This window comes from Balaenoptera physalus (assembly GCF_965194825.1).
Source record: "Balaenoptera physalus genome assembly, chromosome: 1".
NCBI lineage: Eukaryota > Metazoa > Chordata > Mammalia > Artiodactyla > Balaenopteridae > Balaenoptera > Balaenoptera physalus.
Genome location: NC_138882.1, coordinates 86,300,565 through 86,313,621, shown reverse-complemented (window position 1 = coordinate 86,313,621; position 13,057 = coordinate 86,300,565). Strand labels below are relative to the sequence as shown.

The following is a 13,057-nucleotide window of genomic DNA, read 5'->3' as shown; positions in this document are numbered from 1 at the left end:
GTGATGTGGGAGCTCGCAGGGCGGCTGTGAGCCGGAGGAGGGGGGGCTGGGGAGGCACCAGTGGAGAAAGAGGCTGGGGGCTTGGAAGGAGAAGCTTGGCAGATAAAGGAAAGAATGAGAGCTAATTAAAAAATGTATAGAACTCTAATGGAAAACTGATGAATTCATAAAAGTGCTAAGAAAAGATCAAGATGAAAAAAAAATCAGTTACATGGGATTGAGTGAACTGATGAGGATGATTATAATTTTTGTGACTTTCTGTTTGAATAAAAAAAAAAATCCCACAAGAACTCAGAGGCAAAAAATATACAAATCAATTTTCACTGCAAAGTAAAGGACCTGTTACAGTGGAGGATTACTGGACTGAATGTCAATATTATGATATAGTATGAGTGTGTTTCGTGTTTGGTAATTGCAATCATTGTTGCTTTTGTTGTGGTCATCCATTTACAAAAAAAAAAAAAAAATGTATAGAGACAATACCATAGGCTGGATGTATCTGGAAAAGATTTGGACTCTGTGGTAGGTAACAGGGAAGAGCTAAGTCGGACTCCACATTGGATCTGTTTCTTTGACTTTAACCTTTGCTTTTCGTTGCTTTTGTTATTATAATCATACATAATGGCCTGCCTCAGGGAACCCTGCCCACCTGTGAGTGGCTGCAAGAAAAAGAAACTAACACGTCTCCTCATGGAGGCTGGCCATTCCAGGAGATGTTTTGCAAGACTGATGGCCCTTTTACTTCACTTCCTCACCACCTCGTCCTCCCTATAAAAGAAACTGGCATCTAGACAGTAGCCCGCCATCTTCTCAGTCTGCCGGATTTCCAAATAAAGTCATATTCTTTGCCTCAACACCTGGTCTCCGAATCATTGGCCTGTTGTGTGGCGAGCAGAGCGAGCTTGGACTTGGTCCCAGTAGGCTGACTGAATCTCAGTAGCAATGTTCTGCTGGCAGATGAGAGTCTCCTGCCCCAGGTGGAGTTGCTGTCAGTGGGCGCTCAGTGCACAACTTCCGAGTATCATGCTCTGTGGTCAGGCTCCCCATGGACCCAGTGTCACACCGCTTTGTGCCTCCCCACCATCTGCCTCTGCCTAGAGGACCAGAGCTGCTCTGTGCCTGTCCTGCCACTCACAGCGGAGCTTCTTCATGTCTCAGCTGGACAGTGAAGAACTTGTAGGTAATTTCTCCTCCTTCATCCCATTTTTAACCAGTTCTCTGGGTAATTAGGGATGGGGAACCTAAGAAAGAAGGCCACCTCCTGAAGAAGCAGGGAGCCTCTGTCATACTTTATGGTACCTTTCATTAGCTTTGAGCTGAAACTATCTGCTCCTGAGGAAATTTCAGAGACCTAAATAAAAGCTTTTGTAATGAGAAATCAAAACATCATAAATCCCTCAAGCTCACTATGGACCTTCATATTTTTTAAAAGAAATATAGTCACCCAATGCCCATTTCTTTTTTTTCCCTTTTTTTCTAAATGTCAATTTTCTAAAAGCCAAATTTTTGCTTACAAATTAGCTCTAGGTGAGTTGCCCACAGGATATATTTGTGTGTTTTTTGTGAATTGCTAGTTGAAAAATTAGCTTGCTTCCATCTATATTAATGCCTTCTATGATCATTTTTAGGGTTAGATATATATTTGTGAACTAATTGATATTCAAAACTTTTCTCTCCATCATTGCTATAAAATATTCAGCAGATAACTGTTCCAAAAATATGAAATGAAAAAGGAAGCAGGAGCTCGTGATGGGGAAGAAAACACACGGTCAGAGAGTGAGACCAAAGCACTGGCCTGGGCAGGCAGGAGGAAGTCTCAGGAACTGTGACCCAGGTGAGGTGGGAGAGGAAAGACCCCACATGACGACTGGAAAGGGACCATCAGAGGGACACAGAGGAGCCGAGGGAATGGGGAGGACTGTGCTGAAATCAGGAGGAGGATAGTGCATTCCAGGTGAAGGCAGGGTCAATGAAAAGCTACCCAAAACAGAGATTTTTATGTAGAGGATTGGGATTTAGAGTCAGGAAGATGAGAAAGAACTTTAAGGACAGAGGAAGCACATGGCTATCAGCCCAGGAGCCCTCTCACTTCTGTCGCCTGGATGAGAGTCACCTGGATGAGGGTCACCTGGATGAGGGAAATGACCAACGGACTGGCCTCGCTCCTGCAGGAATTTCCCTCCAAATCATCCTCTTCCCTGTCACAGAAGCCTCGTGTGTGTGTGTGTGTGTGTGTGTGTGTGTGTCTCTGTGTGTGTCTGTGCGTGTGTTTAAATGTAAATGTTCATATTGTTTTATTATGAAAAGAAAATGTGTTTTTTGTGGAAACCTGGAAAATATGTAGACTGGAAAATACAAATAATCAGCAATCATGGCCACCGTTAACTCTAGGGATTATTGTTCTTTCTCTATTTGCACTTTTATATATCTTTGTTTATAAGATGAATGCAATATTTTATCTTGCTCTGTTCACTGATTTTATATAAGCAGCAGTTTTTATTCCTGTAAAACATGAGAGAAGCTTAGTTTCAAATCTTAACCAATTTTCCTCCAGGAAGTCATACAAAGCAAAAAGGAGCACAGGACACATATGCATAGATACATACACACAGAGACATACACACTACATCTTCAGTGAATCTGGGATACAGAGAAATCCTGCAGCCTCTGAATGATGTGTGGGTATGGCCAAGGTGAGGGTCTCACACATCCTGCACGGGCAGCTGTGGATGGGGCCATGGAGAATAGCAAGGGCACAGGCACTTAGCAATGGCAAGTCTCAGGAATAACCTGCCAATACTCACTGCCAGGAGAGAGCTCTACCCTGAGTGGGAACACTTATGAACAGGACTAAGATAAAACTGGGGGTGTCTGTGGGACACTGAATTACTCATGGCAGATTGGAGTGGCAGATCTCAGGAAGCAGCATCTTAGCAAAGGGAGTGGAGCCCCTTGGAATGCAGAGGTAGGTCCCCTGGTGGCAGAGGCCAGTGGAGATACAGAGCTGAGGAGTGGATGGGGGTCGCAGGGCTGGCTTGAGACCTCCCCTGAACCACATCATGTCCTGAGAATCCAGGTGAAATGGCTACCCGTCTTTCACTGTAGCAGCAGAAGGGGGAACCCTTGAGCAGAGGAACCTGGAAAAGGACCCGCTAGGTCCTTCCCCACCTCTACTGCCTCCACAAGAACCTCCTGCTAAAAGTTGGTCCGGGAAAATACAACTTTGCAGACGTGTAACAAAAAGACATAAACACAGAAACCTTAAGACATCATTAAATGGTGTGGAAAAGCGCACTGAAATTCATTCTTGCAAAAACACACAGGAGACAAATGATGCAGCAAAGAAGATGAAAAGAATAACCTCTCATTTGAACATGAATATTACAATTTTCATGGAACAATTGAAGTTATGAAGAAAGGCCACAAATAATAACAAATATATGTTTACTAAGAACCTAACATGACACAGACCCTGGTTGTGAACATGGAGCTTTTAGTTGATCTGTGCCTGAGTCTTAGTTTACAAAGGTGACAACATGGAGGGCTTGATGCAATTGGAAATGTTTATCACTTACATTTCCGAAGAGAAGGAGTCACATCATGTCTCACAGGGCCACATGGGGGTGCGCCGAGTTTTGGGGGCAGCAGCAGGAGTGATGGGAAAACAGAGGCCACAGCCTTTACTGTGTTTTCCATGGGAAAGGAAAGACAGGGCAGGAGAAACAGTTTAGGACTGGCTAGTTTGAACAATTCCAGAGGGCTTTGGGGAATAGGGGCTATCTCTAGTTGCCTGGTGCCTGACCCTGGGATGGTTTAGGGGAAGGGAAATACTGGCTTGGTGTATGAGAGTTAGAAAGGAGGTGGGGTATAGACTTGGGATTGGTTGGTTTAATAGGAAAGGTGGAATTAGCTATCTCTGGGAGGGATAGTCTCTCCCCAGCCATCAGTGGTCCCTAAAGATGTCAAAACGTTGCAAATATAGGAAACAAAAAATATGATTATTACAGTAGTTTACTAGGAAAGACAGACAATTAAACAAGCAGTTACAGTAACTCATGTTATGGGTGAACAAACTTTGGGACCTAAGTTAGTCTGGATGTCAGGAAAGATGTAGAAAGAATTGGATGCCCCATTTTCCTAAATATTTATTGTTCCTTTGACTTCTGTTTTTTGAATTTTCTTTTTTTAAAAATAATGCCGATTTATCTTTAAGATCTTAGTGTTTTCTTATTGATCACATTAGATTTTGAAAGTTACTAACTCAAATAATTTTGTCATTTATGTTTCCAAGAAAAGCTACAAATTGTGATTGGGGTTTTATTAATTATGTAGATTATTGTTTCTTTTGAAGAGAATGGTATGATTCTTCATAATTCAACTCTTCTGTAGGTCACTTTGTAGTTTTGTTCATCTGGGTTCTGAATAATTTTTATTCAGGTGATTTCTAAATATTTCATGTTTAGTGGCTCTTACATACAGGGACATTTCTGCTCATGAATTCAACTCAGAGTTTGTTAATATATAGCATGTGGTCAATTCAGAGAATTTTCTTACTAGTTCTAATCACTTGCAAATCAATTTTTTTATTTTCTAACTCTATAATCATCTTTATATATATATATACACACACACACTTATGTACATATGTATCTGACATATATTTTGTGTTATTTAATTTGTAAGAATTTTAGGACAAAACTAATTTGGAATGATGATTGGTGCATTACAATTTTTGTTCATTTGCAACAAATTGTTTTCATCATCCCATTGATACTCCTTTTACTCTAAATTTTCTAAGATCTTTTTATTGAGATCTAAGATTGAATGTTATTAAATTCTTTTTCAGAATTTATTGGGACAGTTATGTGTATATTTTTCTGACTGACAGTTGAGGCCTTTAAACGATAGATTCTTTGAGCTTGGAAAGAGCACAACTAAAGGACCTGAGGTGTGGAGAGGTGATGTCACTGACTCAAAGTCACGAGTGAAGGTAGTGGTAAGGTTGGGACGAGAACTCAACCCCTCCACTCAGAGATACGGCTCCCAACTGCATATAGAAGGAGGCAAACTTACTAAAAATTCCTGAGTTATGAGTTAGTTATGGTCTATGCCAACATTTTACCTTCTCAGTTTCCCTTCCTCATCGGGCCCATCGAAAACCTCAACAGAGGTCACATCAGAGATCTCATTGTTGCCCCTGAGTTCATCCTGTTGGAAGACTCTGCCTCCTCATTCTACATCTTTCCCAGGGTCTCTAACTGGACAGTATTGTGCAACGTCTGGAACAAACATGTATGCAAGTTGTCACAGTGGGTGTTCTTATTATTTTTTCCTTCCCATTAATTATTTTGTTTATGAAGCTTAATTGTGAAGGCTTTATTTGAATAGCAAAGGTTTAAATAAAACTATATCTAACATATAATTGAGAGACTGTTGAGCATTAATGTTTTTGTGAATTGAAAAAAAAAGACTGCTACTTGTTCCTTTTCTTAAAAACCAGAACACTTTGTACACCTCTCATGCTGATCTCCTACAGGAACAGCGTGTGACAACCATTGCTTTCATTCTTGTATACCCTCCACTATCCAGTGGCTGCCTTGCCTCTCCCATGAGCCTTAACGAATTTCTTCATCTAACAAGGATCTCTTCCTCTATGTCTAGAGTGATCAACAGCTTTTATCTCTGGCTGTACATTATAATCAACTGGGTATCTTTTTAAAAATATTGATGTGGAACCCTATTCTCAGATATTCAGAATCAGTGGTGTCCTGGCATCATTTTTAAAGGCTGCCTACTGAGAAACGCTGGTGTAGACTCTTGAATTTGGCTTCAGCCATGCCCCGTCTACTGTTTCTTTTGTGCTGATGGTCAGCATTACTATCTAACTTCTCAGGTGTTTCTGCTTCTCTCTCCAATTTGACTGTGAACTCTTTGAGCGCAGGGGCTAAAGTTTGTTTGTCAGTATTTTTCACAGGACTGGGGCAGAGTTGGTCACAGATTAAAGGCCCAGATGTGGGTTAGATTGTTATGATAACTGTTTCCTGTAGCCCATGACTTCATCCCTGTTTCCATGAGACGCTCATGTGAGTTTTGGATGCCTTGAGATTGGGACATTGTATTAGTGGAGAGAGATAGGGCAACAGGAGGACATTCCTAGAGAGATACTTGCCAGGAAACTCTTTTCCCATCCCTATCCCAACTCATGCATTCTGAGTTGGTAGCCAAACTTACCACAAAGGCATTTAGTTCCTGGTTCATGAAGGGAGGGAATGCAAGCTTGAAATTTAGTCATTTTCCTCGTCCTTGTTATCAAATTCATCATCAACACCAACAGCAGCTTTGTCATCATTAGACATCTATTTTCTATAGTAGATGTTTCTAGAAGTGCCTTGTGAGGAGGTACATAAATAAGTATATCTTATGAAAAGAGTTGGATACCACAGAGAACTTTCCATAAGTGGGAACATCCAACACTAAATTTTCTCATCCTAGGTGTCTATGATCTGGGGTAGGAGGAAAGGTTTTGTTTCTCTGCAGTTTCTTGCTTTGGTTTTGTTGTTGGTTTTTTGTTTTCTGTTTTTTGTTTTGGTTTTGTTTTTTAATTATGGAAAGAATTCCTTATGTACACTAATTTTCTTGCATGTTAAGAAAACTCACTTGTTTTCTTATTGGTTACCACAGTGTAGGTGTGCCCATGTCTCTATGTGTGAATATGTTGAGTGTGTGTATGCGTGTGTGCACATGTGCACATAGAAAGAGAGAAACATATTGAAGGAGAAAAAGGGAGGGAGAGAGAGAGATGGTGTGGGAGGAAGGGATGGGAGGGAGAGAGACTTCTCAGAAATATTACAAGTCAGTAGAAGTATAGACAGGGCTACCAAACCTCTCATTGTGCATTCCATGAGACAGGACAGAATTAAAGCACAACATCAACCAAAGTCAACACTCCATACGTAAGACCATTTTATACCCCCAACTCCACAGGCTAACCCAAGCACAATTACAAACATGTTAGCCTTTGAGATCCAACATGAGGGATTCTTGGAGTAGCAGCTCTGTAAAAGATTTTGGTGCACTGTTTGAGGGAATCTATTCCCACACACAGGTTCATGGACTTGACCTAATTAAAAGTAAGGGCAATGTTTACCCCATCGGGAGTGGACTGAAACCTGGAACGTGGTATGTTGGTAAAGTTTAACAATGGGATATCTGGGAAAAAAGAGAGGAGAATTGTTGCCAATTTCAATGATGTAAATAGTCCCATCATGTCAGATTTCAAGCTACTAAAATGATGACATTGAATGCAGAGTTAAGAAGAGGTGCACACTAGTTGGCTGTCCAGTTCACCACTGGACTTGGGTTACCAGACCAAACATGACTGGACTCATTGGGAAGAAGAACTTCATGGCACCTAGTAGACCTTGCTAAAAGCTGCTGGAGCCCAAAGCAAAGGTAGGTCTAGACCCCATGTGGCAAAAAGACTCTTTCTCAGGGAGGGACAAGAGCAAGTTCAAGACAGAGGGTGGAAAGAAGGACACTCAAGACTTCTCAAGAAAAAGAATTTTGGGGGCCACAGCACTAGAATCCTCTATCTAGAGGCCATGGGTTCCCCAAACCTTGGGCCATAGCCGAGGGAAAGGGTATGATTTACAGAATGCCACATATAGAACTGCTCCCCCGAAGCCCTGACTCTAAGCTGGGAGTGGGACCCCCAGCTCAGTGTGGAAAGAACAAAGCGGAGGGGGAATGTCAGGAAGAACCTGCATGTGCTTCACTTGTTCAACAGCCACATCCTGCTCCTTCCAGAAGCATGGCTCACCTGAACCCAGCCCTGGAGCCCATGTAAATTGTGTCCCTGCAGTTGGGACACATCCTTGGGTCCCTCATCTGCTCGGCCTCCTCAGGGACGTGTCTATGGCTGCCTCAGACCAGGGCAAGTTCTTTTCTAGAACCCAGGGGGTGGGGTGATGAACAGGATGGAGGTGAGACTGGAGAGTGCCTCTGGACAGAGGTAGAGTGAACTGTGGAGGAAGGGGACAAAGTGGTGGACAAGGACAGAGGGTCAGGACTAATGTTTACTCTAAAGCAAGCAGGAACCACCTGGGAAGTGTTGTCCCTGTGGTCAGATACGGGGGTGATAAGTGACCTAGGACAGCTACAGTACTGCAATGAGTGCGCTGCTGGTGCTGAGCCCATTGCTCTAAGGGAAGCTTTCCCTGACTCTGCAGATCACAAATTTATTATACAGATGTATATATACATATATATGTACTCTCTCTCTCTCTCTCTATATATATATCAGGATATGACAACTCTTGTACCAATTCCTACAAAACATTTCTAGATAGATTCAAGTAGTTAGAATTGCAAAGGACTTAACATGTCTTCGAAATGACATGAGATATCCATTCTAGTATTTCAAACAGTGCTTGATTTCTTAGTTCAGCAGTCATTTATTAACCACATAAGAATCAAGAACCACGGATGACCTTACAGGTACAAAAGTGGAGAAGTCATACTCATTGTCTCAAAGAGGTTTCTGTCACTGTGCATATTCTAGATATCCCTCCCCAACTTTGGGGAAGGATTTCAAACTAAGGAAAAATGGAATGTCTCTGGATCTTAAGTTTCTGGATCTGTTTCTATTTTGTCATTCAGATTTACTGAAATCCCACCAAGACGTCCTGTCAGCACAACCAGCAGCAGTGCCAACCCCCTCCCAAGTGCCTCCCAAAGTGTCCCACCCCTGAAGGTCCCCCCAAGTGTCCCCCCAAGTGCCCAGACCCCTGCCCACCTCCAGCCTCTTCCTGCTGTGGCCCCAGCTGTGGGCATTGCTGAAGCTCCAGGGCTGGGGGCTGCTGCCTGAGCTGCCACAGGCCCCGCAGGTCCCACTGCTGCAGACACCACAGCCCTGACTGCTGCAGCCAGGCCTCGGGGGGCTCCGGGTGCTGCGGAGGGGGGAGCGGTCAGTCCTCTGGAGGCTGCTGCTGCTGAAGTGGACCCTGAGCTAAGAAGTGCAGTTTTCTCTGCAGCACACTGCCGAGGACCTTGTCTTTCTCCTCCTTCACTTGCTTCTGGGTCTGAGATGTCCAGCAGAACACTCTGAACCTGCAAAGACAGTGCATCCTCCCTGGGGTCCAGAAACTCAAATCCTATCTTGAATCCCCATCCATGGCCTTAGAATCCATCTCTGTGTCTACCCTCACATCCTCAGTAGATAGCCCTTAAGTCACTCGTTGTGGTATTTTCTTACAGTGTGTTCTCTGATGTAAAACAATAAGACTGGAGTTTGAGCAACATCTTTGTCTTGAGTTGCCATTGTTCTCCTCTACCCTGTCGTCTGCTGCCGGTGGCCTTGAACCTCAGTGGCCAGAGGGGCACTCTGGCCTAAAATGGGGTGAGTGATGGTGAGAGCGTGAAAGACACAAATGCTCCTAACTCTGTTTTGTCCTATGTCATTTGGGCCCTGAAGCAGCATTGATGGACCAAGTCTCAAATGCCTCTTCGTAAACATAAATTCTTGTTTTCCTGGCCACCTTCAAGGCCCTAACCCGGTCCCTTCCCTCCATGTTCCTCCCCTTCTCTATACTCATTCTGCTACTCTTGACCCACATCACCAAAGCATTCTTCCTGCCACACACACACACACACACACACACGATAGAAAAGGAAAAGAAAAAATGAATCAATAAATAAAAGAAAAGGTAAACATGTTTTGAAAATCCATGTTTCCTATCCACCACTTCTGTAATCAGTTTGGTTTCAGGCACATTTGGGTGTGAAAATTGCTTTTGTACTAACCTCCCAGCAAACTCTGCTTCCTTCTTCCTCTTCCAGCTTCATTAAATCCTCTACACTTTTTTTCCCGAACACGTTCCCTATGCCACATTTATGAGCTTGTTACTTCACTTCTGAAAAACAGTGGTTTCTACAGAATAATGCACATTCTTATGCATTACTATGCTTAAGGCTCAACAGAAAATATTTCCAACCTAATTTCTAAGGTTCACCATTCATGCTGCCTCATGAAACCTCATGCTCCTGCCACACTGAACAACTCACCCTTAACTAGGTATAACTTAAACTTGTACATTTTGATGCCTTTTAATCTGAGAAGCAGATTACTGTCTGTAGTTCAGAGGTTACTATCTGTAGTCAGTGTCCAGAATATTTGTGTTCTCAATAAAGAGTAGCTTCTACTGTTATTTTATAAGTGCTTCTACTGTTACTACTGTTACTACTAGTACTGCTGCTATTACTAACAGCATTACCTGCTCTTTCCTCTATCTGAAGTACTCTTCAATTTCTTCTCCACCATCTGGATATTTTGGAGTTCTGTCCCTCCTTGAAGGCCCACCCAAAACACCATCCTTCTAGGAAGACTTATCTAGTCATCTAAGAGTTTCCTCAAGCAGGTGGATATTAAACAATCTGTCTCTACCCTCATATTGAGCAAGCTTAGCTTGTAGGATGTAATAAAAATATAATTTTTATTATATATGACTGTCCTTAAAATTTTACCCAATGAGATGGTCTTCTGATTCATAGGTGATGCCTTGGGAAGGCTTAGTGACTTTATAGCTCTTCCCAAGCAATGTCATTTTTAAGTTGCAAACCTGGTTTCAGTTTGGAAATTAGAATATCCAGTCTGAGAAACAGTCAAAATACCAAACTTGATTTAATGGCACATTTGTCCATTTCCCTGCTCCTGTGTGCTGGCTGATCACAGAAGGAAAAGGGAGCCTGGTCCTTCTACCCCTGTTTCACACCTGATATTTGTCCTTTTCTCCCAGTTCTCTAAATGCATTTACTGACCCCTGAATGAAGATTAGGGGAAAGGAATACAGTCTCACATGTGGGTGCAATTTTCTTCCAATATTGGATGCAACTAGATAGCAGAATCTAATTTTCTCCATTTGTACAACTTTTGAGATATTTATTCTTAGATATCTCATATTTTTCTTGCTATTAGATATAGTTCTATTTTAAAATTACATTTTCTGTAAAGCATTATACTCCAATAAAGATGTGAAAGAAAATTAAAAAATTAAAATTACATTTTCTGATTCTTGTATAATATTTATGCTTTATAATATAACAGCACCAGTCAATAAATAATATGACAGCTTCAGTCAAGAAATATCTGTTCATGCCTAAATATAGAACCACAAATAATTTTAATCACTGTATATGTATTTATACATGTCACAATTTATTATAGGTATTAATATGTTCCCAATTTCTCTTATTATAAATATCAGTTTATATCATTGAGTATTCAGATTTTCATATTTTGTGATAATATCCATAGAATAAAAGCCCTAGAATTGGAATTGCTTATTCAAAATGTATGTACATTCTAAATTTTAATTATTTTATTCATCAATAAATATTATCTGAATGAATGGATCACCAATTTGCCTTTCAGAATATAAGTAACACCTACTTATGTTCCATTTACAGTGGCTTTTTCCCTCCACATTTACTCTCGGTTTATAAAACTTTGCCTATTTAATATGAGTAAATGTATTTGTTAGGAGAAAATAAAGGATGCCTTTTTTTCTAGCTTTTTGTACATTTATTGGTCATATATAAATCTAACATTTTGTATTGCCTGTTCACCTCTTTTGTCTATTATTTTCATTGCGATTTTTTTCTTATTAATTTGTAAAATATAGTTGCATATCAACTGTTTTAACTTATTCCTGGAATATGTGTTATAATTTTCCTCTCAACTGGTCATCTCCTTTTCAAATTTGCTTAAATGTTGCTCTTTTCCACATAAATAGTTTTATTTAGAAGTGGATAAACTTATCACATTTTCCTTTTATACCATGGTTTTGGGGACCACCAGCCATAAAAAAAAACAGCTATGCTTTCTTTACTACTTTGACTATGACTTAACAACGTATGTTGCAAGAAAAGACTGATGGAAGAAAAAATAATCCATAAACATACTTGACACTGGTTCTGGTGCATAAAAGTAAAGTAGCACTCAGTATGAAGTTCAGGGTGATTCTAGAAAAATTAAACACTTTCAAAAATTTGTTAATTAGTTACTAGATTATAGTTGTACATAGTCAAAATAAATTGGAAAAGAAATTATTACAGTTATTTCTATAATTTTCCAATGTGGAGCATATTGCATTACTTTTGATTTGCCTTATAGTTGCATCTAGAACTCAGTCATGTTTGCTCCCAATCCCTTGATAACAGAAGACCTAGAAAGTAATCATTTGCTTAATAAAAACGCTCTTTTGAATTGAACTCCATTGACATCGCACAATCAAGGCAAGCAGACCAATCCTTATGAGGTTTCAAACCTGCTTATCACTCAGATCTAAGTCAGATTGATTGATGGTTTGGGTACCACATCATTAGAGGCATGGACCATATGAATCCTCAGGCCAATTACTTTAAGTATCAGTGCTCTGCTCCTGAGTAAGACTTACCTATGTGAGCCAAATTGATACTATGACCACTCCCTTATAAGTAACAACCTGAGCAGGAAGACAAGAGTCATACTCAGGCAGCATAGGGCCAGACTTCTACAGGGTGATGTCTGCTAACCACATATGTCTGCATGCTCCAGGCCTTACACTGATGGACAAAGACATATGAGAAAACTATTTGTACACTCTAAAGTCCTATGCAAATGTTGGCTTCATGCTTGACAAAAACATCTATTGATTGCCACAGCATGCATCTAAGAAGGTGATTAAGGAGAATGATGACGATAATGATGATAGCTTTTGGTGTGTGTGAAATGCACAAGGCAAAGTTCTATGAGTTTTACATATGTCATCTTATTTAATATTCCTAACAAACTTATGAAGTAGAAGTTATTAAAATCACTATTTCACAGATAAGGAAACTGAGGCAGAGACGTTAAACAATTTGCCCTAAGTTACTTAAACAATAAGTGTCAGAGCTAGAATTCATGCTCAGGATGTCTGGCTCCAGAGCCACAATCCTAATTTCTAGGTAATTTTTCCAAGCTCGAGTTGATTTTAAGAGGTAAATATATTTTGGAATGTGAGCTACAAACAACACACAT

The 13,057-nt window shown here is 40.7% G+C and overlaps 1 pseudogene across 1 annotated transcript; it reads left to right on the top strand.

Moving 5' to 3' along the window:
• The first annotated feature begins 7,976 nt into the window (after positions 1-7,976).
• LOC309655743 (late cornified envelope protein 3A pseudogene) lies at positions 7,977-9,053 on the top strand (annotated as a pseudogene). Its single transcript has 2 exons — positions 7,977-7,982; positions 8,680-9,053. The product of its transcript is annotated as a late cornified envelope protein 3A pseudogene (transcript).
• The last annotated feature ends 4,004 nt before the right edge of the window (positions 9,054-13,057 follow it).